A 20,513-nucleotide genomic window follows, 5' to 3' on the forward strand; every position below is an offset into this window, starting at 1 on the left:
TATGCTTGTGTGTCTATTCATTAATTTTGTTTATGAAAATTGACAATTGTGAACTGCATATGAAACTAAGGATGTTCTTCAGGCATCAGTGTAAAACTCAGTGCACTGATATTTTGCTTGTACGGACAGGAAATGCTGTTTTATGGCAATTGGTGACCCATTCTTACCAACCTCACGAAAACATGTGTCGCAGACAATTGGATACACTTGCCAGGGAGCATTGATATGTATTTAGAAGAAGATACCAGAATGTTGGGGACTGGCATGTTCATGTCTTGGACAAGTGTGGTGACTCTAATGGGTAAGGGTATGGTTTCAGACGATTGGTTTGAAAAGAGCAGTGTACTGGTTGGGTTTCACAACAGCGCGTTGCATGGATGCTCAGCATGAGATAATACCTTCGTAGCGTAAGTTATACTTGTGTAGTTCCGTCGTCGTTCAAGTGACCATCGGTCCGCCTCAACGTACATTGAGCTTGTACGGAAAGCATCAGTAGCCAACCGCAGATCCAGGTTGTACACAGAATCGACCATTTTTGAGGTACTCTTTCGTGCTGACCCGTACACTACTGGGCCGTAGTCTATACGTGATAGAACTACGTTATTTAGAAGACTCAGCAGGCAGTCTCGATCTGTACCACTAGACTGGTGGGACAGGATCTTTAGAAGGTTCATTGATTTCATGCATTTAAGTCTTAGCTGCTTAATGTGTTTGATGAATGTGAGCTTTTCGTCGACTATCACGCCAAGAAATCTGTGCTGTTTTTTGACAGCAATACTCTGCCCGTTTAGTGTGATGTCGGGTTTAGGTGTAATACCACCTTTTTTGTGAAGAGTACGCTTACAGACTTTGATGAGTTCAGTTTAAATCCGTTTTGGTCTGCCCATTTTACTACTTTTTTTACTCCTAGTTGAATTTGCCGCTCACAGATGGTCAAATTACATGACTTGTAACTTATTTGTACATCGTTGACGTAAACGGAGTAGGATGTTGATCTAGGCAGGACATTCTTTAATGAATTCATTTTCACTATAAAAAGAGTGCAGCTAAGAACGCCGCCTTGAGTGACACCATTCTCTTGTATAAACTGCTTGGATAACGAGTTCCCTACACGGACGTTGAATGTTCGGTCCGACAGATAACTTTGAATGGTAGACAGCAGATTCCCCGAGATCCCAAAGACGAACAGGTCATGGACAATACCATAGCGCCATGTGGTATCGTATGCTTTTTCTAGATCAAAGAAAACCGATAAACAGTGCTGTTTATGAACAAGAGCGTCGCTTGCGTAAGATTCGAAGGCAAAGAGCTGGCCAGTGGTTGATCGGGTAGTCCTATATCCAGCTTAGTGCTGGTCATGAAGACCGTTGAATTCAAAGAAATGCACAAGGTGACGATTGGCCAATTTTTCAAATAACTTAAATAAACAGCTTGTTAGGTCAACTCGCCGATAACTGGCCGCAGGTGTGTCTTCTTTTCCTTGCTTCAGCAGGCAGCAGGTCCGCGGGAGCTGCAACAGCTCCACGAAAGGGGGGCTGAGCCGCAGCGCGCACTCGCATCCAGGGCTTCAGGGAGCAAACTCCTATTTCAGGTCCGATTCCACATCAGTTCTCGTTCCGACCCGAATCGTTTTTAGCGATGTCGTTGGAAACTTTAATTGCTACTTGTATGCCAGAGCAGTTGTTTTGCAAGTAGCTGCTGCACAAGAAAAAGCGGCAGCCGAAGTCACTCGCAATAGGGTTTGAAAAACCGATCAGCTGAATCTGTAGTGAGAGTTGACACTCAAGTCAAACAAGCTGTAAACTAGAAACACCGGCGTGCTTTTTCTGGCGAATTTCAAGCAACATAATATTATCCATGAGACAAGCGTGTCATGAAGACTACAATGCAAGAAGCTGAAAAGGCGCCTAAGAGTCTCGACGCAGCCCTGTTACTCTTAGGATACGGAAAACGCAGAGAATACGGGCCACAGCCAGTCTTTGCGGACTGCCGGAATATTAAGGGTGATACCTGAACTCAGTTAAATTCTAAGTACTCATCGCGTCGTACAAGTGCTCTTGTGGTTTTAAATTTCATTTGGCCTTTATTGTTCATGGCTTACACGTACTGATGAATGTATCACTTTATTTTACCCCTAAATCAATAGCCAAGCCCTACAGAATGGTCCCAACTAGTTCTCTCTTGGGTCATTATAGACTTTTCCGTTGCGAAATCTCGTATTATTTTATAATTGCTAATGGTCCTATATATGGGCCAAATCCCTGTTCTTGCCAGCGATTCGAGCTATAATTATTGTTATTTGACAAAAATCGATTTCTCCAATAGAACTCGAAATGCAGCACTTGTGGTTTTCCCTTCATTTGTAGAATGAATAGATTAGCTGAGCGTACTTTGTTTAGTTCCCACGCTTTGAAGCAAGTGGTAATGTCCGCCCAAGTGAGAGAGCCCGCCATTCCCATCCGTCGCGAGTGAGCGAATGCAAATATTCGGGGGTTTATTTTTCATCTAAACTAACCTGGAATAAACATGTCGAATGCATATCAGCAAGGGCTTCCAAAATGCTAAATTTCTTAAAACGTAATTTTAGAAAAGCACCTGCCAAAATTAGAGAAATAATTTACTCACGTAAGATCTATTTTGGAGTACGCCTGTACGGTTTGGGACCCCCATACTAAACTTCTTTCCGACATGCTTTAAACGATGCAAAACCGTGCAGCTCGATTTGTCTGCAATAATTATAACTTAACGTCTAGCGTTACATTACTTAGGGACTGGTTGGAATGTGAATTATTAAGCAGGCGCGAAGAGATACAGAGAAATACTTCAATTTGCACCCGTCAAAAATGAAGGGAGAGAAGGCTATAGCCTATACTCCCCTTCATTCCTATAACCACCAGCCGGGATCCCTTGGGACACGGTGGCGGTCAGGGCGAGACCGATGACTTTGCGTTGTCTTTCTGTTTCGTGGTTGAGCAATAAGATCTCACAGGATTGTACATTTCTGTTCGGGTCGTTATAGAAGGGGCAGGTCCAGACCATGTCGACTCGATCTGCAATGCTATTGCAGTGCGTACATCTAGGATTATAGACTTCTGGATGCCATTTACTGTAGAGTTGAGGGTTTGGAAGCACCCTGGTTTGCAATTTCCTCCACATGATTTCCTCTTTCCTATTGAGCGGTTTATCTGCTGCTGGGTAGCTCTTACAAGCGAGCATATAATGAGAAAGTATTCCATGGAATGTTGTGAGTTCGTCACCCAATGGGAGGTGTTCCTCGCGTGGAGGCGACGCGTCAGCGGCGATCGACCGGAAAGTGAGCCCTCGGGAGGTCGCGTGCGCCCTCTCCTTCCTCTACAGGCGCTGATGAGCCGGAGACCAGATCAGTGAGATTAGCTCTGATGGTACTTGCCCTTCTCTCAGAATTTTGGCGGCTGTAGCAGAGATTCTTCTCATATCATAATTCTTAATGGCTGCCTTAGAGTCATTATCACCCTTGTACCGTTTTGTATTAATGCTAGAGCAATGGCAACTTCTTCTGCCTCAGTTGCACTTGTGTTTTTAACGGTGCAGCACGAGACCGGGTCTTCACTCTCACGAACCACTACCGATGTGTGTGCTGCCTTGCGATCGTATTCAGCAGTATCCGTGTAGAGCACCTCGAATTTACCTCGAAACTTGCCCTGTAAGGCCACAGCCTTATCTTTGAGTCTACCTTCGTGAAATACCAAATGCATGTTCTTTGGCAGCGGTGGAATTTTTAGTTTATCTTTGGTTGCTCTAGGTACGTTATCTATCCGAGGGTTCGAACTCCAGGCGCTACATGATTTTTCTTCCACTTTTGGTTTTTAAAAGCCTATGATACGGCGACACCGTGGCGGCTTCTATGAGCTCATGCAGAGTGTTCGAGACACCTAGCCTTAGAAGTTTTACCATCGAAGTGTTCTGAGGAATACCTAGTCCGGTTTTGATCCCTTTTCTGATTATGATTTCAATTTCGTCCTTTTCTGTTTTGCCAGTTCGAGATAGGGGGCAACGAATAGCACTCGGCTTATGAAGAAAGCCTGAACCAATCTAAAAAGATTGGCCTCCTTCATCCCCGCATGCTTGTTAGAAATGCGCTTGAGTAGCCGGAACACCTGGCTGGTACTCGCTTCAAGTCTCATGATAGTTTCTGTATTTTTACCATTTGCTTTTATGCGCAGCCCTAGGACTCGAATACTGTCTACCGTCGGAATGGCATTGCCATTCACTCGTAAAGCAATATCATAGCCCTTGCAAGGGGGACTGTTTCTTTTTTCTTTTTTGAGATGACAAAAAAGAGCCTTTGATTTTTCTGCCGAGAATTTTAACCCAATCGGCTCGAGATATTTCTCTATTAGATATACGCCTCTCTGAAGTGTGCTTTCAATCAGTCCATCGCTATCCCTGCTCATCCACAGCGTCAAATAGTCCGCATATATGGTGTGATGTATATTTGTGATTCTATTCAGCTGCCCTCGAAGCCCTATCATCGCTACATTGAACAGGGTCGGAGAGAGAACGGACCCTTGCGGCGTCCCTCTATTCCCCAATCTAATGTTTTCGAGTGATAGTCCACCCAGGCTGATGGTGGCAGTCCGATTTGAGAGAAAGTCCCTTGCGTAGTTATATGTCTTGACTCCAGCATTTAGCGCTCTAAGGTTCTCAAGTATCGCTACGTGTTTGACACTATCAAAAGCTTTGGAGACTTTCAGTCCCACAATGACCCTAGTATCAACAGTATTTTTATCGAATACCTGCTCCTTAAGCTGTTACATGACATTGCATGCCGATAGGCTTGATCTGATGCCTATCATGGTATCAGGACAAAGATTTTGAATTTGCATCAATCTATTCAGTCTAGTTTGAATTACGGGCTTCATCAATTTTTCAACGCAAAATGTGGTGGAAATGGGTCTAAGATGCTAAAAGTTGAGCTTCTTCCCTGGCTTTGAAATGAAGACCAGGTTCGCAGCTTTTCACGCTTGCGTAATCTCTCTTTTGTCTCAGCATTCTTGCATATAGGTAGTAAGATTCAGAATGGAACCGTTGTCAAGATTCTTGAGCATCCTGTTGTTGTTGAGCAGGCGCAGAAATAACTTGCGGTGAGAAACGCTCTACAGAACGTATTTCGGAACAGTTAAAGTAGACAAAGAAATTTACTTTTTGCCTCCTCATTTTTTGTCTGAGAGGTGCGATCACCAACTCAAAATAAAAGAATTTAATTGTCGGACCAATGTCTTTCGTTATTCATTTTTTCCACACACTCTCAACGAATGGAATTGACTTCCACAGAAAATTGCTGAATGTCACAGTTAAACATTGTTTTGGGCTTTGTTGTCAGATTTGTAGCTGTTTGCGCGGTGCCTTCGTTTAATTTGCTGTTTCATTTTTTTCAAACTTTTTGTGGCCCCATTCTGTTCTTTTTCGTCTAATTTTTTTCACACAACGGCCTCTCGCAAGTAATGTGTATTTCCCCCTCAGCAATAATGCCTTCGGGCGCTACAGACATTTTAAATAAAAAAAAATAAACTGAGTATTCAGTCACATTCACAGGAGTTGAGTAGGGGTTAGAGAGGAGGACCGTAGGGCAAGCGACCAGGCGATGCGTAACGTGCGTTTAGAGGAAGGGGCAAATGAGGCTGGAAGAATCGGAGCGAACTTGCATGAGAGCAATCAGGTGGGGCTGGCGAGGGGAATTGCCTTGGCGGGTCACCTCTAGGTGCTAGCGCACGTTCGCATGGCGGAAGAACATCCCTAAGGCCTTTATCTGAGCGTCAATAAAGTCTTCTTATTTAAATGCATTGAGGAACTTCTTATTTTTCTTTTTTCTTCGTTTTTACCACTCAATACTAAACTTTTCACAAAGATCGCAAGGCGTGTCCGGAAAGTGAGAATACGTCGTGCGCGATTTGATGAGTTAAAAGCTAGCCACCAGAGCACGGCTGAGTAGCAGACCTTACAAATATATGCTCTAATCCTCACTCCAGCCAAATGCGTGGTGAAGTTGGTGATAAGCCTCCTCCATGTACGCAAGAGGCGGACTGCCAGCCGCCTTCCGCATTCAAACCTCTGCTGTTTATGGCCATGTTAATAATGACATAAAGCGATACAGTGAATTATAAGGCAGGGCTGAAAATTATGACAAAAAACGAGCGGGCCCCCGTCTGACTCACTGATTAATTTTGCAGAATCGAAGCTGGTGACAACGAAGTATCTTCTATGAACTCGAACTTCATGCCCCCAGGAACAAATAAATCACTGTTGTATACTGGGAAACCTTGTAATAATAGCGGCAGTGATTTTAAAGCAAACAGAAGGTACTGCTGACGTGTGCCGTGGTCCTGCTCTATGTAAGCGGCCGGGTACATACCGCGCATGGCATGGACCCCATGCACGGGTTCATGCCACGCTCGGATTCATGTGAAATACCACGCACACAATATTGAAGTCGAAAATATTGGAACATGCCCCGCACAGCGAGAAGCTTGCACCAAGTGATTTTCACTCCTTCTTTGATCCCAATAAATATATTGCTAGAAAATCATTAGCCAATAATCAGTTGACATGATGAGTCACGGTGTAGTTTACATGCTACGCGGGAGACATCTCTGACCACGGAATCGAAAAGCTGATCCCCGATCTTAACAACTGTATACTGTCTTCGTATTCTCTTAATATTATATTACCTCTTCAAAACGTTCTATTCACATCCCTACTCTTTACACTGGGGCTCTTTCTTTCCAAAAGACAGACGGCCGCAAATACAGAGGGAACTCCGGAAGGCGCTTCCTTTAGACAGCAATCGAGTACGTGCCTGCACGTTAGGAAATTTCTCCAGGACCACAGCGCGAATCGGTCATGGATTTCTTTCCGCGCGTTGCAAAGGGCTTTCGCATTACTTATAGCATATGAACCAAGTTTAGAACATTTTTTCTCGCATCTTCTTAACTAATGCAAATGCATGACGCCGATTTGCAGTTCCTAATGAAGGGTGTCAAAAAGTACGCTTTAAACGACTTCTTAAAACCATTTACTTGAAGCAATGGATAAATTTACTTTCACTTTAATTGTGCCATACCAGATCACAGCTCTTTCTTGTTGTTTTATTGCATATGGTTAAGCAGAAAAAAAACTTCATTTTTAAGGTCGGCCCAATGTCGCCGAAAATTTATGTTAGGTATCGCTTCTTTGCGCGGAAGAATGTGTAGTATCAGAGCTACAGCTGCAATAAGTAAAACAAAAATCTTTTATATCAAAGTACTGAATATTAAACTTTCAGGGCACTCTATTCGCAATTTACGTACTTGAGCCCAACTCGCAATTAGGACGCTTAATGTTCTGAAAGAATTTTCTCAACCTTTTACGGAGTAATAGAAGCTACGTGTAGTATTCCTTTTCTTTTTACTTCGAAGACTTTTCATGGGGCAAAATTCATTTCACTCCCTTCAAGAAACCTCGCTGTTCGATAGAGTACGAAAATTGTGCCTATTAGGCAAAGCGGCCTGCACAATTACCAGAACTATTTATTAATTTAAACGCTATTTCTATTTTTTCATACAATGAAAAGAGACCGGTCTGATGCAGTTCGATGAATTTATGTGATAAAGCTAAATGAAGACCATTATCAAATTTCTAACTTCAGGTTTCACCAAATCCTGTCGGTTGTCTTTTATTATAGGCTGCGGTGTAATATTATTATTTCATTTCATTTCATTTATTGATCCCTTAAAGGCCCGAAGGCATTACATAAGGGGGGGCATATTGGTTTCCAACGGCGATGATGGGAACATGCATAACAATAAAAAGAACAAACATACAAACAAACATAAAGGGGGTTGTTGTCATATCAGAGTTTTCCAGCAAGTGATACATCATTTAACAAAGATATGTCAAGCAATACTCGCTACAAAAGAGCGCAGAAGTGATCAAGATTTATGTGAGGTGAATTTTTATTTTCTCGCGGAATGTTTTGTGATCAGTGCATGCAGCGATGTCGTAAGGCAGTGAATTCCATAGTGCTATTGCGTTGGGGAAAAATGAGTTGTTGTAAGCTGACGTGTGGCCACTGATGCGTGCTATCGGGTTACCGTGACTAAGCCGGGAGGACGTTCGTAGTGGGGCGGTTAATAGAGCGTGCCATGATCTTGTGTTATGATAAAATGTATGAAGTAAGCATAGGCGGGAAACGACGCGGCGTGATTCCAGTGTTGAGAGACGGAGGGACTGCTTGAGGGCGGTGACACTGGCTTCTCTTGAGTAACATGAAGTGATGAACCGAGCTGCACGATTTTGAATTGATTCCAATTCGATGGTGAGATACGATTGCCATGGGTGCCAGATGGATGATGCATACTCTAATTTTGGTCGCACAAATGTTTCATACGCGAGTTGTTTTATGTTAGGGGATGCAGATTTCAGATTCCTTCTCAGGTAGCCAAGTGTGCGTGAAGTGTCGGAGCAAATGGTTCTAATGTGGGTGACCCAAGAAAGTGTTGATGTGAGATGTACACCTAGATATTTGTAAGATTTTGCAACGGTTATAGGGACTGATGAAATGCTGTAAGTGTGATTCGTCAAGGTGTGTTTGTGAGTGAAGGACAACGATTTGCACTTAGTAAGATTTAAAGGCATCTGCCACTTTTCACACCATGATGCAATAACGTCAAGGTCCAGTTGCAAAGTGAGGTTATCGGTTGGGTTACTTATTGCATTATAGATGACACAATCGTCCGCAAAGAGTCGCAATTTGCATTGAATATTAGAGGGCAGGTCGTTGATGTATATTAAGAAGAGTAATGGTGATAACCCGGCCCCTTGAGGGACACCAGATGTTACATCTGTTAAGGGTGACTGGATGTTATTGGCGGATGTGAACTGCGAGCGTCCTTTTAGAAAATGTTCGAGCCAGCATATCAGATTAGCAGGAATTCCCAGGAACGAAAGTTTCGCAAGCAGATGGTTGTGAGGTAAGCGATCAAATGCCTTCGAGAAGTCTAAGAAGATTGCATCTATTTGGAGGTTATCGTCTATGGCCTTAAGGATGTCTTGGGTGAACTCTGCCAGCTGGGTTTCGCATGAAAATGATTTCCTGAAGCCATGTTGATGAGGATAAAAGAAATTTATTGAATCAAGGTGAGACATTAAGCTTGATGATATAATGTGCTCTAGAAGTTTAGAAGATATGCTAGTAAGGGATATTGGACGATAGTTAGCTGGGCATGCGCGATCACCTGTTTTGAAAATGGGAACAATTTGGGCTATCTTCCAATCGTCAGGAATGTTTCCGGTGTCTAAAGATTGGGTAAATATTAGGTGTAGTATCTGGCTTGATAATGATTGAGTGTTTTTAAGTAGTTTACTGTTTATTTGGTCACATCCTGCAGATGATGACAGCTTGAGTGAACTGATTAATTTGGAGATTCCTTCGGGGCTAATTTGAATTTCCGGCATTTCTTTTTGACTATTGGTTTGCAAAACGTTGGGTGTAGAATTGCTGACAGGCGAAAACACAGATGAGAAGTAGTCATTTAAAAGTTTTGTGCATTGATTAGTATCAGCTGGTTCGCCATCAGGTCCTACAAGATCGAACCGCTTAGATTTATGTTTAGGGGAGAGGATACGCCAGAATTTGGTGGGATTTGTTTTGAGAATGGATAGCAAGTCAACAGAGAAAAATTTATCTTTCGCAGCACTCAATTCATTTAAATATTTACTCGCGCAGGCGTGGTATCTTTCCCATGCTTCTTGTTTTTGGCTTAGTTTAGCGGAACGATAAAGCCGTTTTTTCCTACTAAGAAGGTGCTTCAAGTTTTTGTTAAACCAAATATTGTTGGAATCCGATTTGACGACGATGGTTGGGATGTACTTATTTTTTAGTCGCAACATTGTTGACTTGTAACTTTCCCAGTTTTCGTGAACTGTGTTGGTTAGGTAAGAACCTAGGAAGTCGGTGAAAAAGAATGAAAGTTCCTTATTTATGGAATCGAAATTACCTTGCTTATAGTCAGTGATTAAATTTTTCGTAGGTGATCGCCTGTTGGAATGTAATGACGTGCAAATGTGCAGAAACATGTGATCGCTGAGGCCCGGAAGCAGAGTTACACTGTGAATGTTGTCTGGGCAAGATGTCAGTAACAGGTCAAGAGTGTGAGTACCTCTTGTGGGGTGCGTGATGGTTTGATGCAGGTTGAAGTCTAGTGTTAAGTCAAGAAATTGTTTCGATTCTTTGGAAGGTGAATGACTAGATACAGAGAGGGAAGCCCAGTTTATATGTGGATAGTTAAAATCACCGAACAGAAAGATGTTCGAATTCAAATATGTGTTTTTAATCGTCGTTAATGCGTCATGAAGGGAGTCACAGAACGATGAATCGCTGTCGGGTGGCCTGTAGCAAATGCCCAATATTTCTTTCAATCCGAAGTTGTGCACGCATTATTTGTGGATATAATCGCTAATGGCAAAAACATATGATCATTAAATTGGTCTTTTTATACTATTCATTTTCAAAACATATACGCCCAGGCGGGACCGACACATTTCTCTTCGTTAGGGTTCAAAAAAAAATATTTTTCGTGTTCTCACATGGTTGTAATCGTAGAGCCAGGTAGAAAAGAGTCTTGTTTATAATGCATTCCACGCATCCTATGCACGGGACCTCACAGAAAGTCATCAGCGTGAGGTAGCTGACTGATGTGTACATTGATATTGGTCGCTTTGACGCTACATTCCACTTCGCTAAAATATCATTTTTATGTAGCTGACAATAGTCCTCCTGTTGCCACGGCCATTGAGGTCAAATTCTTAGCGTGCTTTCTTCCGCTTACACATAAAAAAATCTTATCTAAAAGGGTATATAACCTCCTTCTCATGCTACGCGACTTCTGACCCCATTCTTAAAGCGGCTCTGAAACGCCTTCCGACGAGAGCACATTAACTCACTTAAACACTGCACTGTGTTGCCATGAAAACTAGAGCCAAATAATGCTCTTCTACACGCAGCAGACGACCCACAATCACGCGTCAAAGTTGGCGAGAACTTCCCGGCGACTTTTTCATGCTCGCACCCTCCTCCGTCCCCCGTATCTGCGTAGACAAGGTGAGAGGCGGCCATTGGTTAGATTCTTTCAGACGTCAGGCAGCTACCGTGGCCGCGGCCAATAAGCCACTTAGCTCCGGCGGATCGGGAAGCTCCGCTCCCAGAGGGGGGGTCGTGCAAAAAGTGACGAGAGGAGAGGGAAAGGCGCGAAGACGCCGAAATTAAAATTTTAACTACACATAACTCAGCTTCTACAAAGCGCATAAAAAAAATCCATGCTGGACACTATTCGTGAAGCGGCGTGCTTCATTATCCCAGGCATGCCGCAACTTTATTAGAGCCCTCTTCACAGCCCTTTTAGAGGTGGTGAACACATCGCCTTCTTAAAGGCATTTAAGTGGAATTTCATCCTGACATTTTATGTTGTCGATTTGTGATGGTGTCTAAAGGTCATCTTCAGCATTTGGCGCGATTGCATTAGCAGAAAGAAAGTGTGTACAAAATACTAAACTTTTTTTTTTCAGAACACCACCTGCAGCAACGTATCAGAGCCGCCTATATATTATAGCGGTTCACGAATAAGTCGCAGAATTCGTACCTCACACAAGCAAAATGAGATTCTCTGCCATGTTCATTGTAGGACTCATGTTGGTGAAACAGTTCGATGCTGAGTGAGTAACATGTTTTGGTGACTACATTTCATTATGCTAAATATATCCACGTTTATTCACGTTGCAAATACCTTCAAATCAGGTTCATTTGCACTTATTTGTTCTGGCTGCTTTTCGGAAAGTACATTTAACGGTCTATTACAATTAAGTGTATGGTGGGCGCGAGAAAGTCAAAAGCTTGTTTTACTTACAACATTCTTTTATTGGGCAGCTATTATATAATGGCTTGAGCAGCATTTTCTGCGCAAAGCCATGAAATTTTGACGGGGGTGCAGTTCCCGCGCACATTGCCCTACGCACCTACCTGATATTCAACTGTGCACAATTTTAAACAGAGTCTATTCTCATTGTCAGAAGTTGCCTTACATAAGCTGTATAGTTGTTTTCGAACACATTCGCTCGAGCGTAGTGCTCTGTATGAAAAAAAAAGAGATAACCTGCGACCTCATAGTACACTGCCAAAGCCAACACATCTCCGTGCTTGTTGAAACAAGAAGTTCGTGCAATCATTATTACAATTCTTCTGCAGTAGGAGAAAGGCTGTTTTTTGACAATTGTTAAGTGGTCACTGCAAAGGAGGTTTTCATGTGGAATTAGTATCCACCGAAAAGCAGGTTGTGGGGTTTTGCTTTTTTAGTGCAGCCTTGCTTGCAAGTAGAGAAAACACCAACATAAATTCCGCATGAAGCTTCTTTCCAGCTAATTTATTTCTGAACTATCTAAAGCAGGAAAAGTTTAGATTCAGTTGATAATGTAAATGTCAGAGGCAGATAGGTGTCTCATAATAGCCAGGCGATGCGCATAATTTATGGCTTCAACATTGAACGCACTGGTGTGCTTCGAATGCGCCCAAATAATAACCTTGCGTGATACGCCCTCTTAGAGCCGCACTGCATTCCCGCTGCATGAAAATAGGGTGCCCAGTGTAATATCGTTTTTCAGGTTGCGCTTCGGAGTGCAGACAGGGATAGCAACGGGCGAGTCGTTCTGGTGTGATTTTAATGGAAATGTTTGTATTCATTTTTAGGCTACGGACGATGACTCTTAATTCCTTTACTGCCGATTGCAACTGACAAAGGTCAGTTCTGAAGTTAAAAAACTGCATTGAAGCGATGAAATGGGCTTATCAACAAAAGTGACTGTCTCCTTTATGTGGTTTTCCAAATCATGTTATATGTGCGTTTGCAGCTTTACAGTCAATAAAGAAAAGCAATTTAAGTGCCAGCGCATTTTCTCTTCGTTCATAATCTAGGTGATATAGGTTAAATATATTATTCATGGCTTCTAGTCTCGGGGCCACTGATGCGATTTTAGAATAAACATATTAAGCTGGCGGTTAGGATATTAGAAATTGTCACGGCCCGACGAATGCTGCAGGTAAGCGTAGGGGGGAACGGAAGAATCAGATCGATTTTTAATCACCCAGCCATGTGCGCTCCTCACATGTTAACGGCCGATTCATCGTCGTTCCGGCTAAGGGCGGAGGCCGCGGTGGTGCTAGCCACGTGGCATTGCCCCCCCCCCCCTCCCACTGCCCCGCGCAAGGTGAGATCCGAGATGAGCTATGTACAAGTAAGGAAGAAAAACTGAAGAGGACACTTAAGCTCTGCCTTAATGGCATGACACGATAGCGTAGTGGGTTACGCTTTCTATGCTCAGGAGTTAAATCACCTGTGAAAGCATTTTTCATTTTTTCAATTGTTGCAAATAATTGATCGACCACACTAATTTTCGTAGTTAGCAACATCAAACATTGGCTTTTCTTTCTGAGCATTTTGACACCTTTGAACCCGCCTTTACCAATTTTTTTCATTTCTTTAGTTAATCAATTACAATCATTTCATAAACTAGTCAACGCCTATCACACACCAACTATTCATCAGTCACTAGAACCGCAAATTACTACGATAGGATTTTTTACGCAGCCCCCGAATATAGGTCGCGTGTTGGAATCCCTGCCGCGAGCTAGGCTCTAACTTAGCTAGTAAGCTTATGCTGCACGAAGCGCTGAATCATATGGCACCATCTGGAACGTTTTGCAGCAGTTGTCTGGCAACATGGGATTTTTTTACGCAGCCCCCGAATATTTCCGACGCGTGGAGTGCACAACTACTACGACGCCGACGGCTTTTCGAACGAACGAGCTGTATACCCTATCGCGTAAAAGAAAGCGAATAGCGGGTGAGCTGAACAAAGCAATCCTCGCTAGCTGGAAGGGGGAGAAAGTCAAGTCCACACTTTCGGGAATGTGATATGGGCAAAAAACAATGTGAATAGCTGTTAATCACGCGAAAAGTATTGTTTTAAACGCAACACATGTACGATTTCAGGCCTTCGACGCCGACAGCCGATGGTCACAGTGCCATCAGGAACTGCACCGAACGGTGCCCTGCGTGCGAGTTGGACTTCCTGAGGGATTATGCTAGTCAGGGAATCGACGCCAGGGGCAAAAGTTTCATAAAGCTTCTGGAGGTCCTTGCGGGCCGCAGACTGGATGAGTTCGGTTGTAGTCGACCCGGAACAAAGTGTACAGCGTGGGCACTGGATGCAGTGGATGCAGTTGCTGTGCGTATTGGGTGCACATCTGCTGCAGCATTTTCTCTATAACCACAGCATCTGCCAGAAGCTCCGCGACGGTGTTGAGTGGATTCCGTATGAGGCGTGATATGAGCTGTTTTTTTACAGCGCACATCACGTGCGGCAGCTTGTCTTTACTCATGGCCGGACGTGTGCGATGGCAAACACGCGTCAAACCCTCAGCACGCATGCCAGTCCATCGTTTGGAAGTTGGATGCGAGAAGTCTGTGCACGCTCCGAACTCTCCCGACAGTAACTGTTGGCGTACGTAAGCAGCATCTAACGTCGGAAAGCCGGCCACGTGGAGAATGTGGCCTCGCGATTCTCAAACCACATCCGGGCACCGTCTTCAAGGCTAAAGCTGTTGAACATTTCCACCAGTTCGAAGTGAGCTAGACAGTCCTCGGCATCATCTGACTGATTACCGTGAAAGGTCTTACGGGTCTGAAGGGTGAGATAGAATGGAGCGGCAGAAGGGACAGTCAACGTCATGGTGGGCGGTCTCGTTGCCATGAGTAGAGTGGAACCCAGGGGCGCTCTACGAGAGAGAAGACCTCGGGGAACAAGCCTTGGAGCCTCCGTATTCCAGAATGAATAGGGGTGGTCATGATAGGCTATTGCATCGACTCGTCCGCAGTGGAAGGCAGCATTGATCGCACCGCCACCAGTCTCAGCGCTCGTGAACGTGTTTTGTGTCCCCTACTCCGTCCCTCGTCCGTTTTCTGCGCTTCCTAGTAAACATCACGACCCAATTAGGTGTGCAGGCAGATGTAGCGAAGAACCCAAGAATGTGGCCGATTTTTCATCCCCGAACCAGGTCTAGCCGAAGCGCTCCTCACTATTCAATGGCCGTTCCATCGTCGTTCCGCCTAAGCGCCGAGGCCGTGCGCTGGAAGGAACGTGGCAATTTTTATTCACGTTTCCGACTGTGCCAGGCAACAATTTTAGATCAGTAAAAGCATAAAAAATATTTTCAGGCACGAAAGTCACAGCTCTCACAGAAGCTGACAAAAAAGCTTGGCCAGAATAATCAATGATGATGAAAGCTCTGCTCATGAATTGAAGGGAGTGAAAAATGGCTATTTTTACATCAAATTTTATGGTTATTTTAAGTATTTTCAAATCTTGGTTGACTCGTTTGGGCACGAATGAACAGATTTCGCAGTATGAGATGAGAGATATAAAATAGCTTTTATTGCGAGCACTATTTGAAATCATAGAGGCACGGGAACATGCTCTAAATTTACATACTTTATTTTGTTGCCTTGGACATTTTATAATCAGATGCCAATATTTGAGCTGCTTGCAATGAACTGGGGATCACGATGCAGAGTTATGTCACGTCTACGAATAAAAACTCATATATTGCCGCCCAACGGCTTAGGCATCGACTTTTGTCGATCTGCAGTTACCAATATGGCACTTTTTGCCCTTTCAGTGTGGCCCATTGGTGCAATCTAGTTTTTGATACCTCAGTGCTGATAAAAATGGCGCGCCTAAACAGCAACATTCCGGTACGAATTGAATAACTACTGAGGAAATTAAATATCACGTGGAAATACATATGATATGGATACACCTGACAGTAAACGATAAGTTGTTACGTATATAAACAATCAAGCCTGTTTTATATTTTTGTTGCCAGGGCAGAATCGTCAAGCTTCACGTCAACGTCTGTCAAGTTTTCATGTTAGTGCAAGCACTACGCTACTTTATTTCTTGGACAAACCGTGCAATGGGCGCATAAAAATACAGGTGACATGGCATCTGCATACCGGTTTCGCACTGCAAGAATAGTTTTTTATTCCAAGAAAAACCATAATGGCTCCGGCACTACAAAATAAGTAGGAAGCATTGCATATGCCTGGCACTCATGATATCAAAGGCGGCTCTAAATGAACAGATGAACGGAAGTTAAAGCGAACTTTCAGACGCTGTTTGACGGCCTCTGTTTGATATGGAGCGCTGACACAGGAGACAGCAGCGATGGTTAAAGGTAGAGCGTCCGCCTCGCGTGCAAGACGACCGGGGTGCAAATCCAGGTTCCGCGCAATTCCCAACCGGGTTTAAAAAAAAAGCGAAAAAACGCCGCGTGTCGATGGCATTGCATAAGCAGCTTGATCTCGGTGACCAGAACCGACAATGCACTCTCTCACCAGAGCATGATTTGGCCACCCTGGTGTAGTACTTGGCCACAACCTTCTATGAACAAACCAAATAACCCTCGGCCCTCAGTCTCCAGCGGCTGCAGAGCAACAGACCAAGGCGGCGGTCAGACTTGTGACGCAGCGGAGGGTGCTAAGAAAATGTGGCTCCGTACAGGCCGCCATTGAAATCTGAACCTGGCAACGTCTAACGCTAAAGCCTTACGTACTGAGGCTAGCCTAGCAGTGCTGTTCGAGGAACTAGCGGGCATTAAACGGGATGGCATAGGGCTTAGTGAAGTTAGGAGGACAGGTGAAGCGTATACAGTACTAAAGGACGGGCACATACTGTGCTATCGCGGATTAGCGGGTATACGAGAATTAGGTGTGGAATTCATTAATCAGGATATAGCTGGCAACGTACAGGAGTTTTATAGTATTAAAGAAAGGGTGGCAGCTATCGTAATTAGGCATAATAACAGGTACAAGCTGAAGGTGATGCGGGCCTACGCTCCTGCATCCAGTCATGATCACCAGACCGTTGAAAGTTTCTATGAAGACGTGGAATCGGCAAAGAACCAAGTAAAATCACAATACACTGTACTGATGGGTGACTTCAATTCGGGGCTTTACCCCTCCTGTAAAACCTTCACCCAAGGGCCCTTGAGGTATCTGCAATAAAAAATAAATAAATAAAAAGAAACAGGCCGGAGACCACGCGGTAGGCCACTATGTGTTAGGTTGTAGGAAGAGCAGGGAAGAGCTATTAGTAAAGTTTTGCAGATAGAAATAATTTACTGATCATGACTACCTTCTTCTCATATGAGACAACTGGAAGTGGACCTGTAAGAGCCCCAATAGCGACACTAAAAATGAAATCGACTTCATACTATGCGCTCAACTTGGCACCGTTCAGGATGTGAGCGTCCATTGAAAGGTGCGATGTATCCACCATAGAATGATAAGGTCTCGAATTAGTTCAGACTTGAAGAGGGAACGGAATAAGCTAATGAAGAGGAAGTCCATCAACTATTTAGCGGTAAAAGGAAAAATGGAGGAATTCAGGATATCGCTGCAGAAAGATATGCAGCTTTAACTTAGGAAGATAATCTTAAAGTTCATAAAATAAATGATAGTCTGACAGCTATCATTACGGGTCGCGCAGTAGAAGTAGGCAGTAGGACGGTTCGACAGGAAACCGGCAAGCCATCTCAGGAGACGAAAGATATGATTAAGAAACGTCAAAGCATGAAGGCGTCTAACCCTACAGAACGAATAGAACTAGCAGAGCTATCGATGTTAATAAATAAGCGCAAGGTAGCCGACATGAGGAAGTTTAATAGGGAGAGAATCGAGCGTACCCTAAAGAACGGAGGTAGCCTAAAAGCGGTGAAGGGAAAACAAGGCATAGGTAAAAACCAGATGCATGCATTAAGACACAATGAGGACAATGTCGTTAGCAATATGTATCAGATAATTAAAGTAGACAGTAGCGCACAGAAATGAAACATGCCGCCAGTAACCAAAGAAGTACAAAAAGCCTTAGGAGCAATGCAAATGAAAAAAGCAGGTGATGCGGGTCAGATAATAGCAGATATGTTGAAGTAAGGAGTGGAGATTGCGCTTGAAAAACTAGCCACCCTGTATACACAATGCCTTATGACCTCGACCGTACCAGAAGCTTAGAATAACGCAAACATAATCTTAATTCATAAGAAAGGAGACGCCAAACACTTGAAAAATTACAGAATTATCACCTTATTGTCTGTGGCCAAATTATCTACCAAATAATCAGGCAGGTTTCCGTAAAGGATAATCCACAATAGATCATATTCACGCTATCAATCAGGTGATAGAAAAGTGCGCAGAATATAACCAGCCCCTATATATAGTCTTCATTGATTACGAAAAAGCATTTGAATCAGTGGAATCCTCAGCAGTCATAGAGGCATTGCAGAATCAGGGTGTAGAATAGCCTTATGTCAAAATACTGGAAGATATACAGGGTGTCCAGGCAAACTTTAGCCAACGGTTAAAAAAGAAGACATCTGAGGAAGGCCAGGGAAACCACTTACATACACCTAACAACCGGCTTGCTCATCATAGGCAATTTTTTGTCTTACAATTAATTATTTGAAAATTAAGATAATTTTTCCATATGCGTAAATATCGAATTTAGACAGCAAATGTGAATTGCCAAGTTAGAGAGCACCTTCAGAAACCCCCATTCCATTTAGTTGTGATAAAGAAAGAGCTCCAAAAAGAGCCCGCGAAATACAAAGAAAATCACGTGAATATCGCATTCGCGCGCTACGATTGCGCTGCTCTCAATCCTAGCTTGAGTGAACGAAATCAGCGGCTTGCAAGGCGAGACCCCGTTGCTCCGGCAGGCTGATATGTCGACGGTGGTTGCGACGCCCGTGCAAGCCAGTATGTCGACGTTGGTTGCACCGTCACTCTTGCAAGCAAGGATTGCGCGGGCGTCGCAATCACCGTCGACATATCAGCCTGCCGGAGCAACGGGGTCGTCGCGCCTTGCAAGCCGCTGATTTCGTTCACTCAAGCTAGGATTGCGCGGGCGTCGCAACCACCGTCGACATATCAGCCTGCCGGAGCAACGGGGTCGTCGCGCCTTGCAAGCCGCTGATTTCGTTCACTCAAGCTAGGATTGCGCGGGCGTCGCAACCACCGTCGACATATCAGCCTGCCGGAGCAACGGGGTCGTCTCGCCTTGCAAGCCGCTGATTTCGTTCACTCAAGCTAGGATTGCGCGGGCGTCGCAACCACCGTCGACATATCAGCCTGCCGGAGCAACGGGGTCGTCTCGCCTTGCAAGCCGCTGATTTCGTTCACTCAAGCTAGGATTGCGCGGGCGTCGCAACCACCGTCGACATATCAGCCTGCCGGAGCAACGGGGTCGTCTCGCCTTGCAAGCCGCTGATTTCGTTCACTCAAGCTAGGATTGCGCGGGCGTCGCAATCACCGTCGACATAGCCTGCCGGAGCAATGGGGTCGTCGCGCCTTGCAAGCCGCTGATTTTGTTCACTCAAGCTAGGATTGCGCAGGCGCCGCAACCACCGTCGACATATCAGCCTGCCGGAGCAACGGGGTCGTCTCGCCTTGCAAGCCGCTGATTTCGTTCACTCAAGCTAGGATTGCGCGGGCGTCGCAACCACCGTCGACATATCAGCCTGCCGGAGCAATGGGGTCGTCGCGCCTTGCAAGCCGCTGATTTCGTTCACTCAAGCTAGGATTGCGCGGGCGTCGCAACCACCGTCGACATATCAGCCTGCCGGAGCAGCGGCGTCGTCGCGCCTTGCAAGCCGCTGATTTCGTTCACTCAAGCTAGGATTGCGCGGGCGTCGCAACCACCGTCGACATATCAGCCTGCCGGAGCAACGGGGTCGTCGCGCCTTGCAAGCCGCTGATTTCGTTCGCTCAAGCTAGGATTGAGAGAAGGGCAATATTAGCACGCGAGTGCTCTAGTCACGTGATTTTTTTTTTGCATTTCGCGGGCTTTCTTTGGAGCTCGCGAAAAAAGATGCACGGGAAGCTTTCGTTATCGCAAATTAATGGAATGGGGGTTTCTTAATGTGCTCTCCAACTTTGCTATTCACATCTGCTGTCTAAAATCAATAATTCGCAATTAGAAAAATTATCTTAGCTATTACTTAATTAATAGCAATACAAAAAAATGCCTAGATGCTGAAGCCGGCTGGTAGCTGTATGTAAGTGGTTTGCCTGGCCTACCTCAAGTATCTTATTTTTAACCCGTGGCTAATGTTAGCCTGGACACCCTGCATGGGAACTGCAAAGCTACCATAGTCCTACGTAAAGTCAGCAATAAAATTCCAATAAGAAAGGGCGTCAGGGACACGATCTCGCCAATGGTATTCACCGCCTGTTTACAGGAGGCATTTTGAAGCCTGAATTGGGAACAGTTGGGAATAATAGTTAATGAAAAATACTTAAATAATCTGCGATTCGCTGATGAAATTGCCTTGCTGATTCACTCAAGAGGTGGACCGGACCGCAAATTATGATCAATGAGTTATACAGGCAGAG

At 44.5% G+C, this 20,513-nt stretch overlaps 1 pseudogene; it reads right to left on the reverse strand.

The window, feature by feature from the left end:
- Positions 1–2,859: 2,859 nt before the first annotated feature.
- Positions 2,860–3,933, reverse strand: LOC144119718 (uncharacterized; annotated as a pseudogene).
- Positions 3,934–20,513: the final 16,580 nt, after the last annotated feature.

This window comes from Amblyomma americanum, chromosome 2, assembly GCF_052857255.1.
Source record: "Amblyomma americanum isolate KBUSLIRL-KWMA chromosome 2, ASM5285725v1, whole genome shotgun sequence".
NCBI lineage: Eukaryota > Metazoa > Arthropoda > Arachnida > Ixodida > Ixodidae > Amblyomma > Amblyomma americanum.